We start from the raw sequence: 11684 nt of genomic DNA, 5'->3' as shown, positions 1-11684 counted from the left end.
AACATATATGAAATCTTCTGCGTATTTGATAGAGTTCACTATGGGGATGACTCAGTCTAGGAGAGTTTGATATTGGCTTTTGGTAAGATTTTACCTTTCCTGGTTTTATAAATTTAGCTTGATTTATTTTCTTTTCACGATTCTCATGTTTTCTAACAAAATCCAGCATTTGCGCACATTCAAATAATGAATATTTTTGTGATGCCATAACTTGGGAAACTGAATTTAGGAATTTGAATTTTTGTACAAAAGTTGTTATCATATGTTGTACTTTTCCATTTTTGATGAGAGCTTTGTACAACCGTTCAAATATGGACATGAATGTATATGTACATTCCTTCCTACCAATCCTTAGTTTCTGCAGATCTTCTATGTTGGGAAAATCCTTTGTGACACAATAAATCAAATATCTTAATCTGTCCGAATCATTTTCCCATCCATTAGGAGAGTCATTTTCACAGGGCATTAAATGTAAACGTGTGGACAATGTCACAGGAATCCATATTTTAAATAATTGATTCCTCGCCTCATTGGATAAATCAAACTTATCAGAGAAGCTCTCAAATGTCTCTGAATTTCTACAGGCATGGATTTTGACATCGTATTTTGGCATGATTTTGTATAATTTCAGCAAATTTTTCCTGATTTTAATTTGGAGTTGAGCCTGGGTAATTCCAGAATTCTCTGATATTTTTAGTGGCTCTTGTACGTCTGTTCCTCCTACGTCACTCACGTCTCCTCCCACATCACCTAGTATGTCGGTTTCTCGTATGTCAGTCATATCTCCTCCCATGTCAGGTTTCTGTATGTCCGTCTCTTGGTCAGACCCAAGGTCACCTTCAGTTACAGACACGTGTCTTACTTCTTGTTCATTTTCCACATTACAGTCAGAATCAGTATCACCGTCTGACACTTCTACACTATTTTCCTGCTTAGACATCTCTAGCACAAGCCTATGAAAAAAATCTACCAAATGTAGAATATTTCTCAATTTCTGTTAGTCTCTATTTACCAATTTAGAAGTTAACTGTAAATTCTGCAATTCACATTCTTTGTATTAACTGAGCCACAAAACTTCTATGTCATCTCCTACATTAACTTTGAAATTAATATTACTTTGTTTAGCAAAAGAAGAAATTATATCTATATTTTGCTTACCTTAAGATTCCTTGGCTTCTCTTTATCAGCACGTCCTGTCTTCAGTTCGTCTGATTCTTTTCCTGTGTGATTCTGTTCCTTGTTAGTACCTCTGCTTCCTGTCTTTCCTCAGTCTGTAGGTCCTTTCTGCTTCTCGTGACAAACTAGTGAATTTACTGACACGTGAACAACAGCTGTTCAGCTCGTCAGGACTCCCCCCTTGTTCACGGAAGAAATTCACTTACTTAATTTAAAAAACAAAAAAACAGGACTGGCTGGCTCACCATTGTAAAATAATACTCTTCCTGTATTATTTTTTTTCTACTGAGGACTTCTCAAAGTATCAATATCACGATATTCTTATAAAAAATGTATCTATTTATTCTTGGATTGTCCATTAAAAAGAATCAGATTGCAGCAGGTACATACAATAATTAGTTATAAAGTAATTGTCCATTTGTCCATAATTAGCTTAATTGTTGAGATTCACCCATCTTTCCTTGGATCCTGGCTGGTAAATCATGTCTTTGTCCAGCATGTGTCCAGGCCTACATGTCATCTGCTTCTCAGCATGAAGATTCTGTGTCTTGTGGGGTGGGCAGAGCAAGAGAGCCCCCCCTTTCTGTACCATGGGCTTTTATAGCCAGTCGTATGGACACCTGTTCTACATATGGTAGTGAACCAAATATACACACACAAATAGCGCATGTCAATTAGGCACGATGGCTGAGGCATAGAACTCAGAAAAATGATTATCGATTAACATTCCAAATGAATTTCCATAATTAACCATTTAACAGAGACCGCCTGGGAATGCCAGGTGCTGTAGGCTTTTGCTTTTTCCTTCCTTCCACCAGCAGGGGGCACTTTCTTCTATGCCTTTTTTCCATTCCCTTTCACAAGTGCACACATTCATTCTCTTTTCTTTTTTTCATTTGCTTTCTCTCTTGCGCTATTTCATCTCTGCAAAATACCAGCATCCTTCTGATCACCGTGGGCCTCCAGCATTGTTGCTTCTTTACTTTTAATACTAGGCTCCTTTTCACCAGGACCAGCGTCTCCCGGGTGGCTGGAGGCAACCACCCGTAACCCCAAGCAGAAGGACTCTGCAGGCAACACGACCCTCCCCCCTGAAGAGCAGCTCAAAGTCACTGGCAACCATCTCACCCTCTTCCTTCATTCACCCCTGGACGTCTCGCTCCGCCCCCAAGTTACGGGTCCAGCTTGCTCTTTCTGTCACATTACCGCGATGAAGGGTTTAGCCTGCAGGAGACCCTGCGCCGAGACATTTTTGAAGACACCTGATGCGGCGGGTGAATCACTGCTAAATAAACCACACCTGTAGGGATGGCACAGCCTTTGCATGGACCCTTCGGAGCCCGCCCCGTCACGGCCAGATTGCTCGCCACCAAGCGATCCTGAGAAAGGCTGGCCGGGCGATGGATCAAGCAGCGTCTACTGGCCATACCACCTTGGATACGCCCGATCTCGTCTGATCTCAGAAGCAAAGCAGGGCTGGGCTCGGACAGTACTTGGATGGGAGACTTCCTGGGAACACCGGGTGCTGTAGACCATTTTGATGACGTTTTGCCCTACTGCCCAGCTCGGCTAGCATGGAACGGCGCCTTGCCGGACACCGACCTTAAGTAACTTAGATTATGGAAGCCCCAAGGCCTCTGAGCCAGTTGGCAGCTAAGTACGCTACTCCGCCGCCTTCACGCACGCCTGACACCGAGCTCCTTGCCACAGCTAGGAGTGCTTATTGACTCCGCAGCTCGCTGTGTGGAAATGATGGCGTTAAAAGCACCCGGGGCCGTGAAGGGGCCAGGCTTTCTGCAGGTTCCCAGGGAAGGGTTTGGATGCCGGCCGCCTAGCGAGGGCCAGCAGAAGTAACATGTTTCTCTGCAAAGAAGCTTGTGTAACCAAGCCAGACGGCTGACAAAGAGCTAACCTCAGTGCAAGGAAGGTGCGGAAGGAATTGGGTAGGGTGGGGTGATTCCTGCTAGGGCCCTGAAATCATAAAACAGGCAGGAGAGTCTGACGCATGGTGACGGAAAGGATGTAGGGGCAGATAGGGGGTGTTGTCACGTGCGAGCACGTGTGCATGCTGGCTTGTGTGTGAGAGTGCGCTTCCTAGGTGTGGCACGCTGCAGACAGTCAAAGGGATTGTTCCCTTTCATTAAAGTTAATCCCCGGCTGCAGGCTATTAGAAAGCAACTAACCGCGCTCTACTCACCCTACCCGGGTCTACCGGTGAGTCTCGCCTCTGCTCCCGGCCTGTGGCATTGGCCGTGAAGCTGACGTTCCGTCGACAGCGCTGCAGCCGATCAGTGAGCTCAGCGGCTCTGAGTGGGGCGTTGTGTCTACAAGACCTTTTAAGGAAGCCAGCAAAAAAATTGAAGAGAAGGGAAAGCACAAAAGGACCTGGTCTTGCTGAGCACTGGAAAGGGCAGCAGGCAGCCAGACGTCAAAGTAGAAAAGCAGCAAGTGAGAGGCTTGTCTCTGCCTACGGCCACACCACCCTGAACACGCCTGATCTCGTCTGATCTTGGAAGCTAAGCAGTGTCGGGCCTTGTTAGTACTTGGATGCGAGACCACCTGGGACTAAAAGGTGCTGTAGGCTTTTGCTTTTTCTTTCCTTCCACCAGCAGGGGGCACTCTCTTCTGTGCCTTTTTTCTATTCCCTTTCACAAGTGCACACATTCATTCTCTTTTCTTTTTTTCATTTGCTTTCTCTCTTGCGCTATTTCATCTCTGCAAAATACCAGCATCCTTCTGATCACCGTGGGCCTCCAGCATTGTTGCTTCTTTACTTTTAATACTAGGCTCCTTTTCACCAGGACCAGCGTCTCCCGCGTGGCTGGAGGCAACCACTGGTAACCCCAAGCAGAAGACCTTTGCAGGCAACACGACCTTCCCCCCTGAAGAGCAGCTCAAAGTCACTGGCAACCATCTCACCCTCTTCCTTCATTAACCCCTGGACGTCTCGCTCCGCCCCCAAGTTAGGGGTCCAGCTTGCTCTTTCTGTCACATTACCGCAATGAAGGGTTTAGCCTGCAGGAGACCCTGCGCCGAGACATTTTTGAAGACACCTGATGCAGCGGGTGAATCACTGCTAAACAAACCACACCTGTAGGGACGGCACAGCCTTTGCATGGACCCTTCGGAGCCCGCCCTGTCACGGCCAGATTGCTCGCAACCAAGAGATCCTGAGAAAGGCTGGCCGGGCGATGGATTGAGCAGCGTCTACTGGCCATACCACCTTGGATACGCCCGATCTCATCTGATCTGGAAAGCAAAGCAGGGCTGGGCTCGGACAGTACTTGGATGGGAGACCTCTTGGGAACACCAGGTGCTGTAAACCATTTTGATGACGTTTTGCCCTACTGCCCAGCTCGGCTAGCATGGAACGGCGCCTTGCCGGACACCGACCTTAAGTAACTTAGATGATGGAAGCCCCAAGGCCTCTGAGCCAGTTGGCAGCTAAGTACGCTACCCCGCCGCCTTCTCGCAGGCCTGACACCGAGCTACTTGCCACGGCTAGGAGTGCTTATTGACTCCGCAGCTCGAAGTGTGGAAATGATGGCATTAAAAGCACCCGGGACCGTGAAGGGGCCAGGCTTTCAGCAGGTGCCCAGGGAAGGTTTTGGATGCCGGCCGTCTAGCGAGGTCCAGCAGAAGTAACATGTTTCACTGCAAAGAAGCTTGTGTAGCCAAGGCAGACGGCTGACAAAGAGCTAACCTCAGTGCAAGGAAGGCAAGGAAGGTGCGGAAGGAATTGGGGAGGGGGGGTGTGATTCCTGCTAGGGCTCTGAAATCATAAAACAGGCAGGAGAGTCTGACGCATGGTGACGGAGAGGTTGTAGGGGCAGATAGGGGGTGTTGTCATGAGCGAGCACGTGTGCATGCTGGCTTGTGTGTGAGAGTGCGCTTCCTAGGTGTGGCGCGCTGCAGACAGTCAAAGGGATTGTTCCCTTTCATTAAAAGTTAATCCCCGGCTGCAGGCAATTAGAAAGCAACTAACCGCGCTCTACTCACCCTACCCGGTTCTACCGGTGAGTCTCGCCTCTGCTCCCGGCCTGTGGCATTGGCCGTGAAGCTGATGTTCCGTCGACAGCGCTGCAGCCGATCAGTGAGCTCAGTGGCTCTGAGTGGGGCGTTCTGTCTACAAGACCTTTTAAGGAAGCCAGCAAAAAAATTGAAGAGAAAGGAAAGCACAAAAGGACCTGGTCTTGCTGAGCACTGGAAAGGGCAGCCGGCAGCCAGACGTCAAAGTAGAAAAGCAGCAAGTGAGAGGCTTTTCTCTGCTTACAGCCACACCACCCTGAACTCGCCCGATCTCATCTGATCTCAGAAACTAAGCAGAGTTGGGCCTGGTTAGTACTTGGATGGGAGACCACCTGGGAATACCAGGTGCTGTAGGCTTTTGCTTTTTCCTTCCTTCCACCAGCAGGGGTCACTCTCTTCTATGCCTTTTTTCCATTCCCTTTCACAAGTGCACACATTCATTCTCTTTTCTTTTTTTCATTTGCTTTCTCTCTTGCGCTATTTCATCTCTGCAAAATACCAGCATCCTTCTGATCACCGTGGGCCTCCAGCATTTCTTGCTTCTTTACTTTTAATACTAGGCTCCTTTTCACCAGGACCAGCATCTCCCGTGTGGCTGGAGGCAACAACCGGTAACCCCAAGCAGAAGACCTTTGCAGGCAACACGACCATCCCCCCTGAAGAGCAGCTCAAAGTCAATGGCAACCATCTCACCCTCTTCCTTCATTCACCCCTGGACGTCTCGCTCCGCCCCCAAGTTACGGGTCCAGCTTGCTCTTTCTGTCACATTACCACGATGAAGGGTTTAGTCTGCAGGAGACCCTGCGCCGAGACATTTTTGAAGACACCTGATGCGGCGGGTGAATCACTGCTAAACAAACCACACCTGTAGGGACGGCACAGCCTTTGCATGGACCCTTCGGAGCCCGCCCTGTCACGGCCAGATTGCTCGCCATCAAGCGATCCTCAGAAAGGCTGGCCGGGCGATGGATCAAGCAGCGTCTACTGGCCATACCACCTTGGATACGCCCGATCTCGTCTGATCTCGGAAGCAAAGCAGGGCTGAGCTCAGACAGTACTTGGATGGGAGACCTCCTGGGAACACCGGGTGCTGTAGACCATTTTGATGACGTTTTGCCCTACTGCCCAGCTCGGCTAGCATGGAACGGCGCCTTGCCGGACACCGACCTAAAGTAACTTAGATGATGGAAGCCCCAAGGCCTCTGAGCCAGTTGGCAGCTAAGTACGCTACCCCGCCGCCTTCACGCAGGCCTGACACCGAGCTCCTTGTCACGGCTAGGAGTGCTTATTGACTCCGCAGCTCGCCGTGTGGAAATGATGGCGTTAAAAGCACCCGGGGCCGTGAAGGGGCCAGGCTTTCAGCAGGTGCCCACGGAAGGTTTTGGATGCCGGCTGTCTAGCGAGGGCCAGCAGAAGTAACATGTATCTCTGCAAAGAAGCTTGTGTAACCAAGCCAGACGGTTGCCAAAGAGCTAACCTCAGTGCAAGGAAGGCAAGGAAGGTGCGGAAGAAATTGGGGAGGGGGGGGTGGGTGATTCCTGATAGGGCCCTGAAATCATAAAACAGGCAGGAGAGTTTTACGCATGGTGACGGAGAGGTTGTAGGGGCAGATAGGGGGTGTTGTCACGTGCGAGCACGTGTGCATGCTGGCTTGTGTGTGAGAGTGCGCTTCCTAGGTGTGGCGCGCTGCAGACAGTCAAAGGGATTGTTCCCTTTCATTAAAAGTTAATCCCCGGCTGCAGGCTATTAGAAAGCAACTAACCGCGCTCTACTCACCCTACCCGGGTCTACCGGTGAGTCCCGCCTCTGCTCCCGGCCTGTGGCATTGGTCGTGAAGCTGACGTTCCGTCGACAGCGCTGCAGCCGATCAGTGAGCTCAGCGGCTCTGAGTGGGGCGTTGTGTCTACAAGACCTTTTAAGGAAGCCAGCAAAAAAATTGAAGAGAAGGGAAAGCACAAAAGGACCTGGTCTTGCTGAGCACTGGAAAGGGCAGCCGGCAGCCAGACGTCAAAGTAGAAAAGCAGCAAGTGAGAGGCTTGTCTCTGCCTACGGCCACACCACCCTGAACACGCCCGATCTCATCTAATCTTGGAAGCTAAGCAGGGTCGGGCCTGGTTAGTACTTGAGTGGGAGACTGTAAAATAATACTCTTTCTGTATTATTTTTTTCTACTGAGGACTTCTCAAAGTATCAATATCACGATATTCTTATAAAAAAATGTATCTATTTATTTTTGGATTGTCTATTAAAAAGAATCAGATTGCAGCAGGTACATACAATAATTAGTTATAAAGTTACATAGTTACATAGTTTATAAGGCCGAAAAAAGACAAGCGTCCATCCAGTTCAGCCTATTTCTTGTGCACTGCAGCTATTCCGCAGCATTGATCCAGGGGAAGGCAACAAAAAAACATGCGGCATAGGCCAATTTACATCATTGAGGAAAAATTCACTTCCCGACACCAATCTGGCAGTCAGATTAAATCCCTGGATTAATTAACTAGGCATAAGATGTAATTTTATTGTTCTCAAGAAAGGCGTCCAGGCCTCTCTTGAACTCTTTAAGTGAGTTGGACATCACCACTTCCTCTCCCAGAGAGTTCCAGAGTCAGACGGCTCTGACCGTAAAGAATCCCCTTCTATGATGGTGCAGGAACCTCCTTTCCTCCAGACGCATAGTGTGCCCCCTCGTCTTTGTCACCATCCTTGGTATAAACAGGTCACGGGAGAGATCTCTGTACTGCCCCCTGATGTATTTATACATGTTTATGAGGTCTCCCCTAAGCCTTCTCTTTTCCAATGTAAATAGGCCTAATTTTGACAACCTCTCTGGGTATTCTAGTCCCTCCATTCCCTTTATTACCTTAGTCGCCCTCCTTTGTACCCTCTCTAGCTCCAATATGTCTTTCCTGAGCACAGGAGCCCAGAACTGTGCACAATATTCTAAGTGCGGCCTTACCAGCGCTTTATACAGAGGAAGAACAATGTTCTCATCATATGCCCCTATTCCTCTTCTGATGCATGCCATGACTCTATTTGCCTTCGCAGCTGCTGCCTGACACTGGGCACTCCAATTTAATTTGCTATTAACCAAGACGCCCAGGTCCTTCTCCATGTCAGATTTCCCCAACGGTTTCCCATTTAATATGTATGGGTGACTGCTGTTTTTCTTTCCCATGTGCATGACCTTAGATTTATCGGCATTGAACCCCATTTGCCATTTTTTGGCCCAACTCCCCAATTTATCTAAATCCTCCTGTAGCTGTGCCCTATCCTCATCTGTATTAACTACTTTACAAAGTTTAGTATCATCTGCAAATATTGCTATTTTACTATGCAACCCTTCCACTAGATCATTAATAAATATATTAAATAATATAGGGCCCAAGACAGACCCTTGAGGCACCCCGCTAGTAACCCTGACACACCCTGAGCTTACTCCATTGATAACCACCCTCTGCTTTCTATCACTCAGCCAGCTATTTACCCACTTGCACACATTATCCCCCAGACCAAGCATTCTCATTTTATATACCAACCTTTTGTGTGGCACGGTATCAAACGCTTTGGAGAAGTCAAGGTATACAACATCCACTGACTCTCCCCGATCCAGCTGTGAGCTCACCTCCTCGTAGAAGGCCATCAGGTTTGTTTGGCAGGAGCGATCCCTCATGAATCCATGTTGATATGGAGTTAGACAGTTATTATCATTAAGATATTCTACAATAGCATCTCTAAGAAATCCTTCAAACAATTTACCCACAACAGACGTTAAGCTTACTGGTCTATAGTTCCCAGGGTCACTTTTAGACCCCTTTTTGAATATTGGTACCACATTTGCTTGGCGCCAGTCTAGTGGGACAGTCCCTGTCCATAAAGAGTGCTTGAATATAAGATACAGCGGTCTGTCTATCACATTACTTAATTCTTTTAGTACCCGGGGGTGTATGCCATCTGGGCCTGGTGACTTGTCTATTTTGATATTATTTAGGCGTTTCTGAACTTCCTCCTGGGTTAGGTGGGTGATATTTAGCGGAGGGTTTACTTTATCACTCTGCATTTCCTCCGATAAATTGTTTTCTTTTGTGAAAACAGTGGAGAAGAAGCTATTGAGTAGGTTTGCTTTACCCTCATCGCCCTCTATGATTTTACCCAGGTTATTTTTCAATGGGCCAACTCCATCAGTTTTAATCCTTTTACTGTTTATATAGTTAAAGAACAGTTGGGATTCGTTTTACTTTCCTTGGCAATTAGTCTCTCTGTCTCCTCTTTTGCTATTCTTATTTGTTTCTTACAGATTTTGTTTTTTTCCCTATAAGATATTAGCGCTTCCTTGCTGCCTTCTTGTTTAAGTTTACCGAAAGCCCTTTTTTTGTTTTTCATTGCCCTATTGACTTCCTTATTTAGCCACATTGGCTTCCTCCTATTCCTAGCCCTTTTATTCCCATAAGGTATGTACCTTCTACAGTGACTATGTAGGACTGTTTTAAAAATTTCCCATTTTCTATCCGTGCTCCTATTACTAAAGATACTATCCAAGTCTATAAGGTGAAGGGCATCTCTTAGCTGATCAAACTTTGCCCTCCTGAAGTTCAGTGTTTTTGTGACTCCCTTGCTGGGCACCCTACTGAAGCACATGTGGAATTGTATAATGTTGTGGTCACTATTTCCCAGGTGCCCCCCGACCTGCACCTCAGTTATTCTGTCTGGCCTGTTAGTTAATATTAAGTCTAAAAGGGCCGTCCATCTAGTTGGTTCCTGTACAAGTTGTGACAAATAATTGTCTTTGATAATTGACAGAAACCTGTTTCCTTTCTGAGATTTACAGCTTTCGGTTTCCCAGTCTATATCGGGGTAGTTAATTGTCCATTTGTCCATAATTAGCTTAATTGTTGAGATTCACCCATCTTTCCTTGGATCCTGGATGGTAAATCATGTCTTTGTCCAGCATGTGTCCAGGCCTACATGTCATCTGCTTCTCAGCATGAAGATTCTGTGTCTTGTGGGGTGGGCAGAGCAAGAGAGCCCCCCCTTTCTGTACCATGGGCTTTTATAGCCAGTCATATGGCACACCTGTTCTACATATGGTAGTGAACCAAAAATACACACACAAATAGCGCATGTCAACTAGACACGATGGCTGAGGCATAGAACTCAGAAAAATGATTATCGATTAACATTCCAAATGAATTTCCATAATTAACCATTTAACATTTCCCCCTTTTTTGAGAATAAAAGGACTTTAACTGAAAAATCTCAAAAGAAGATACATTCATCAATCATTTTTTCTTTCCTTCTTCCTTGGCAATATCATTAAATTTCCATAATAATAATAATAGTAATAATAGTATCAATATCGGATTATTGTTATATAATGATGTGAATTCATGTTATGGTAAGCCGTGACTAATATTCATTTAATATGTATAATTATACTTCCCTATATCTAAATTGAAGCAATCGCGGGTTCAATCGTCATCATCTGATGTCATCGGGTCGTCGTCTCGTCTTCTTCTTGGTTCTTTTATAACACAGTCTTTAGATGAAAACTCCTTTGAAATAAATTACAGCATGTAGATATTGTACAGTCCATAATTGTGTTCATTATTGTTCAGTCCATAAACTGTACTCTTTATTAGAAAGATCATGTGTGTCAGTTAATAAGAAAACAAAGTCCATGGATGAAATGTAGCTTTAATATCTGTGCAGTGTCACCTGGACTTACGTTGGATCGTCTTTGGAATCTTCCGTGTGTCCGCACTGGTCTCGTGTCACTTTTGGAATAGATGTGACGTCTTTGGTCAGTAAAGCAAGGGTTAACTTGACACTTTCCTGCTTTATATAGCACCATAACCAGTACTCAGTCCTTTATATACAGGACACATATGCCTGGTATTACCTGTTCACCAGCTTTCATTGAAGCGTTGCAGGTGATAAGAAACCACTGGAACATGATGAAACTTGAACACAACACAGTACATATAGGATCATCGTCCTCTGCCGTCCTGGTGATCAGTGGTGTGAATTGTATTGTATGTAATGGACACAGTCTATTATAACACTCAGCATTCACACCTGATACCTTCTGAGACGTCCGGATATCAGTTGCTTCTTCTTGTAACTTTTGAGAATCTCTTTGATTTATAAAAATTAAAAGTCTTTATTAAGATAGAATTCATAATTGCGATGTCTTGATTGAAGTCTTCATTCCCTAATCTGATACCAAATCTGGCAGTTTTTCCTAACCTATAATATCACAGCGTACCATAGCAATCAGTAATATCCATCTAATTATTATCAAAATATTAAAATAAATTATGTTTGGAATAATAAACAATAATAGATAATAATTCATTATCAATCAAGTTCTCCATATGATAGAACATTTTTATGTCATAGGTGTAATTACCTTTTCCAACCCATAGGTGTCAGTGTATTTTGAAAAAACAAGTTTTTAGATCTTTATTAAACCAATAATA

The 11684-nt window shown here is 45.7% G+C and overlaps 1 non-coding gene and 4 pseudogenes across 1 annotated transcript; all 5 read left to right on the top strand.

Moving 5' to 3' along the window:
• The first annotated feature begins 2590 nt into the window (after positions 1-2590).
• On the top strand, positions 2591-2710 carry LOC141267886 (5S ribosomal RNA; annotated as a pseudogene).
• A 931-nt stretch (positions 2711-3641) lies between these two features.
• Positions 3642-3760, top strand: LOC141269077 (5S ribosomal RNA; annotated as a pseudogene).
• Positions 3761-4381: 621 nt separating this feature from the next.
• LOC141268725 (5S ribosomal RNA) lies at positions 4382-4501 on the top strand (annotated as a pseudogene).
• A 942-nt stretch (positions 4502-5443) lies between these two features.
• LOC141266896 (5S ribosomal RNA) lies at positions 5444-5562 on the top strand. The gene has a single exon (XR_012320916.1). It is a non-coding gene; the product is annotated as a 5S ribosomal RNA (ribosomal RNA).
• A 622-nt stretch (positions 5563-6184) lies between these two features.
• Positions 6185-6304, top strand: LOC141268077 (5S ribosomal RNA; annotated as a pseudogene).
• The last annotated feature ends 5380 nt before the right edge of the window (positions 6305-11684 follow it).

This window comes from Phyllobates terribilis, unplaced genomic scaffold, assembly GCF_046119375.1.
Source record: "Phyllobates terribilis strain yellow unplaced genomic scaffold, ASM4611937v1 Scaffold_4__5_contigs__length_816908805, whole genome shotgun sequence".
Classification (NCBI taxonomy): Eukaryota; Metazoa; Chordata; class Amphibia; order Anura; family Dendrobatidae; genus Phyllobates; species Phyllobates terribilis.
Note: the sequence above shows the minus strand (reverse complement) of the source record. Positions and strands in the feature narration are given on the sequence as shown.